This window comes from Arachis stenosperma, chromosome 7 (assembly GCF_014773155.1).
Source record: "Arachis stenosperma cultivar V10309 chromosome 7, arast.V10309.gnm1.PFL2, whole genome shotgun sequence".
Taxonomy (NCBI): domain Eukaryota; kingdom Viridiplantae; phylum Streptophyta; class Magnoliopsida; order Fabales; family Fabaceae; genus Arachis; species Arachis stenosperma.
The window spans coordinates 42,798,362-42,803,897 of NC_080383.1; the positions used below are offsets into that span (position 1 = coordinate 42,798,362).

Sequence of the window (5,536 nt, forward strand, 5' to 3'; positions counted from 1 at the left end):
GGTAATTTCTGCCTAGACAAGTCATCCAGTTCTTTGGTGAGCAAAGGAGGTTCATTCTCCCAGGTCTTATTACCAAATAACTTGTCATTTAGCTTCATGATTGCTCCAAGGTAATTAGTAACTTGCTCTTCAGTGACATACTCATCCTCTTCAGAGGAAGAATACTCATCAGAGCTCATGAATGGCAGAAGTAAATCAAATGGAATCTCTATGGTCTCAGTGTGAGCCTCAGATTCCCATGGTTCCTCATTAGGGAACTCATTGGAGGCCAGTGGACGTCCATTGAGGTCTTCCTCAGTGGCGTTCACTGCCTCTTCCTCCTCTCCAAATTCGGCCATGTTGATGGTGATAATGGCCTTGCACTCTCCTTTTGGATTCTCTTCTGTGTTGCTTGAAAGAGTACTAGGAGGGAGTTCAGTAATTTTCTTGCTCAGCTGTCCCACTTGTGCCTCCAAATTCTTAATGGAGGACCTTGTTTCAGTCATGAAACTTTGAGTGGTTTTGATTAGATCAGAGACCATGGTTGCTAAGTCAGAGTGGTTCTGCTTAGAACTCTCTATCTGTTGCTGAGAAGATGATGGAAAAGGCTTGCCATTGCTAAACCTGTTTCTTCCACCGTTATTGTTGTTGAAACCTTGTTGAGGTCTCTGTTGATCCTTCCATGAGAAATTTGGATGATTTCTCCATGAATAATTATAGGTGTTTCCATAGGATTCTCCCATGTAATTCACCTCTTCCATTGAAGGGTTCTCAGGATCATAAGCTTCTTCTTCAGATGAAGCATCCTTAGTACTGCCTGGTGCAGCTTGCATTCCAGACAGACTTTGAGAAATCAAATTGACTTGCTGAGTCAATATTTTGTTCTGAGCCAATATGGCATTCAGAGTATCAATCTCAAGAACTCCTTTCTTCTGATTTGTCCCATTGTTCACAGGATTCCTTTCAGAAGTGTACATGAATTGGTTATTTGCAACCATTTCAATGAGCTCTTGAGCTTCTGTAGGCGTCTTCTTCGGATGAAGAGATCCTCCAGCAGAGCTATCCAAAGACATCTTGGACAGTTCAGACAGACCATCATAGAAGATACCTATGATGCTCCATTCAGAAAGCATGTCAGAGGGACACTTTCTGATTAATTGTTTGTATCTTTCCCAAGCTTCATAGAGGGATTCACCTTCCTTCTGTCTGAAGGTTTGGACTTCCACTCTAAGCTTACTCAATTTTTGAGGTGGAAAGAACTTTGCCAAGAAGGCATTGACTAGCTTTTCCCAAGAGTTCAGGCTTTCTTTAGGTTGTGAGTCCAACCATATCCTAGCTCTGTCTCTTACAGCAAAAGGGAATAGCATAAGTCTGTAGACCTCAGGGTCAACCCCATTAGTCTTGACAGTGTCACAGATTTGCAAGAATTCAGCTAAAAACTGATGAGGATCTTCCAATGGAAGTCCATGGAACTTGCAATTCTGTTGCATTAGAGAAACTAATTGAAGCTTAAGCTCAAAGTTGTTTGCTCCAATGGCAGGGATAGAGATGCTTCTCCCATAGAAGTCGGGAGTAGGTGCAGTAAAGTCACCCAGCACCTTCCTTGCATTGTTGGCATTGTTGTTGTTTTCGGCTGCCATGGGTTCTTCTTCTTTGAAGATTTCTGTTAGGTCCTCTACAGAGAGCTGTGCCTTAGCTTCTCTTAGCTTTCTCTTCAAGGTCCTTTCAGGTTCAGGGTCAGCCTCAACAAGAATGCCTTTGTCTTTGCTCCTGCTCATATGAAAGAGAAGAGAACAAGAAAATGTGGAATCCTCTATGTCACAGTATAGAGATTCCTTGAGGTGTCAGAGGAACAGAAAAATAGAAGGAAGAGGTAGAAGAATTCGAACTTAGTGAGATAGAGTTCGAATTGTGCATTGAGGAGGAACGGTACTCCATAAATAGAAGGATGTGAGAAGAGGGGAAGAGATTTTTCGAAAATTAAGTAAAAGATTTTAAAAACATTTTGAAAAAGATTTTGAAGAAGATATGATTGAAAACTTTTTTGAAAAAGATGTGATTTAAAAGATATGATTTGAAAAACAATTTAAAAAGATTTGATTTTAAAAATTAATGACTTGCCTAACAAGAAAAGATATGATTCAAACATTAAACCTTTCTCAACAGAAAAGGCAACATACTTGAAATGTTGAATCAAATCATTAATTGATAGCAAGTATTTTTGAGAATGGAAAGAAATTGATTTTGAAAAAGATTTGATTGAAAAGATATGATTTGAAAAAGATTTGATTTTGAAAAATTTTAAAAACTTGAAAAAAATTTGAATTGAAAACAGAATCTTCCCTCTTGTGCCATCCTGGCGTTAAACGCCTAGAATGGTGCACATTCTGGCGTTTAACGCCCAAAATGCTACCCTTTTGGGCGTTAAACGCCCAACCAGGCACCCTGGCTGGCGTTTAAACGCCAGTCTTCCTTCTTCACTGGGCGTTTTGAACGCCCAGCTTTTTTTTGTGTAATTCCTCTGCTGAATATTCTGAATCTTCAATTCTCTGTTTTATTGACTTGAAAAGACACAAATTAAAAATATTTTTGGATTTTAATAATGAGGAATAATCAAAATGCAACTAAAATTAAATAACAATGCATGCAAGACACCAAACTTAGCAGTTTGTATACTACTGACACTAACAAAATGAGAATGCACATGAGAAACACAAAACACTCAAGTCAAAAGAATTTAAAGATCAGAGCAATGAAATCATTAAGAACATCTTGAAGATCACTTAAGACACATGAATGAATGCAAGAAGAACAGAAACATGCAATTGACACCAAACTTAACATGAGACACTAGACTCAAACAAGAAACATGCAATATTTTTGGTTTTTATGATTTTGTAAATTTTTTGTGTGTGTGCTTTTTCGAAAATTAAGTGGAAAAAGAAAATAAAGGTATCAAAATTCTTAATGAGAATTCCATGAATCATGCAATGTTAGTCTAAAGCTTCAGTCTAAAGAAATTAGACAAGGCTAACCAAGCTTCAGCAGGACATTACATTCAAGAGCTAAATTGATGAGAATCAATCAGCTTTGGTGATGATAAGAACATCACCTTGAAACACTAGAATTCATTCTTAAGAACTCTGAAGGAAAATACCTAATCTAAGCAACAAGATGAACCGTCAGTTGTCCAAACTCAACAATCCCCAACAACGGCGCCAAAAACTTGGTGCACGAAATTGTGATCACTACTTTTCACAACTCAAATAATCCCTAGTAATGGCCCCAAAGACTTGGTGCTCAATACCATGGCATAAACACAACTTCGCACAACTAACCAGCAAGTGCACTGGGTCGTCCAAGTAATAAACCTTACGCGAGTAAGGGTCGATCCCACGGAGATTGTTGGTATGAAGCAAGCTATGGTCACCTTGTAAATCTTAGTCAGGCAGACTCAAATGGTTATGGATGATATATGAATAAAACATAAAGATAAAGATAGAGATACTTATGTATTTCATTGGTGAGAATTTCAGATAAGCGAATGGAGATGCTTTGTCCCTTCCGTCTCTCTGCTTTCCTGCTGTCTTCATCCAATCCTTCTTACTCCTTTCCATGGCAAGCTGTATGTTGGGCATCACTGTTGTCAGTGGCTACAATCCCGTCCTCTCAGTGGAAATGTTCAACGCACCCTGTCACGGCACGGCTATCCAGCTGTCGGTTCTCGATCATGTCGGAATAGAATCCAGTGATTCTTTTGCGTCTGTCACTAACGCCCCACAATCGCGAGTTTGAAGCTCGTCACAGTCATTCAATCATTGAATCCTACTCAGAGTACCACAGACAAGGTTTAGACCTTCCGGATTCTCTTGAATGCCGCCATCAATTCTAGCTTATACCACGAAGATTCCGATTAAAGAATCCAAGAGATAAACATTCAAGCCTTGTTTGCTTGTAGAACGGGAGTGGTTGTCAGGCACGCGTTCATAAGTGAGAATGATGATGAGCGTCACATAATCATCACATTCATCAAGTTCTTGAGTGCGAATGAATGTCTTGGAATAAGAACAAGCTGAATTGAATAGAAGAACAATAGTAATTGCATTAATACTCAAGGTACAGCAGAGCTCCACACCTTAATCTATGGTGTGTAGAAACTCCACCGTTGAAAATACATAAGAACAAGGTTCAGGCATGGCCGAATGGCCAGCCTCCCAATGATCTAAAGATACAAAATGATCAAAAGATTCAAAGATCTAAAGATGAAAATACAATAGCAAAAGGTCCTATATATAGAGAACTAGTAGCTTAAGAATTACAAAGGTGAGTAAATGACATAAAAATCCACTTCCGGGCCCACTTGGTGTGTGCTTGGGCTGAGCATTGTAGCATTTTGGTGTAGAGACTCTTCTTGGAGTTAAACGCCAGCTTTTGTGCCAGTTTGGGCGTTTAACTCCCATTCTTGTGCCAGTTCCGGCGTTTAACGCCGGGCAGTTTTGAGCTGATTTGGAACGCCGGTTTGGGCCATCAAATCTTGGGCAAAGTATGGACTATTATACATTTCTGGAAAGCCCAGGATGTCTACTTTCCAACGCCGTTGAGAGCGCGCCAATTGGGCTTCTGTAGCTCCAGAAAATCTACTTCGAGTGCAGGGAGGTCAGAATCCAACAGCATCTGCAGTCCATTTCAGTCTCTGAATCAGATTTTTGCTCAGGTCCCTCAATTTCAGCTAGAAAATACCTGAAATCACAGAAAAATACACAAACTCATAGTAAAGTCCAGAAAAGTGAATTTTAACTAAAAACTAATAAAAATATACTAAAAATATACTAAAAACATACTAAAAATAATGCCAAAAAGCGTACAAATTATCCGCTCATCAGAGCCTAAGTCATTGGACCACACATAATCCAAGAATGCCAAGGAGTTGGAGATCTTTCTCCTAGAAGAGGCTCAAATTGTTGATTAATGAACTCATCATCCACGTCCAACTTGAGAACGTTAAACCAAAGTGCTAGGTGGGAGACACTCCACCATGGTAACATTGTTCTAACCCTTCACTTATTATTTACACTTTGACTTAATGGCATTTTTGTTATGCTAGTTTACTTAGGATTAGTTTAATCTTTGAGTTAGATAGGTTAATTTGCATATGGGTCATGAATGTTTGAATGTTTGGGGTTGAATTTTGACTGAGCTAAAGTTTAATACCTTAGATTTTGAAAGAAAAAAATTTTGAAAAAGAGGGCATTGTGCGTGCGCACACCCTTGCACGTACGCACACAATCCCAAAATTCTACATCTTGTGCGTATGCACACCCTTGTGCATACGCACACTAGCCTGTCAGCCCCTGTTGGGAGCACTCGCACCCCTCTGTGCGTGCGCATCCCCATATGTTTTGCGCCTTACGCGTGCGCACCCTCTTGTGCGTACGCACGCAATCCGTAAATTTCGCGCCCTGTGCATGCGCACCCCTCTGTGCGTACGCACACTAGTTGGTGCGCCTTTTGTTAAGGGCGCCCACACGACTTGTGTGTCGGCGCACCCCTGTATTTT

General features: G+C 40.0%; 1 non-coding gene across 1 annotated transcript; it reads left to right on the forward strand.

Moving 5' to 3' along the window:
* Nucleotides 1-1,106: 1,106 nt before the first annotated feature.
* LOC130942718 (small nucleolar RNA R71) lies at nt 1,107-1,214 on the forward strand. The gene has a single exon (XR_009071278.1). It is a non-coding gene; the product is annotated as a small nucleolar RNA R71 (small nucleolar RNA).
* The last annotated feature ends 4,322 nt before the right edge of the window (nt 1,215-5,536 follow it).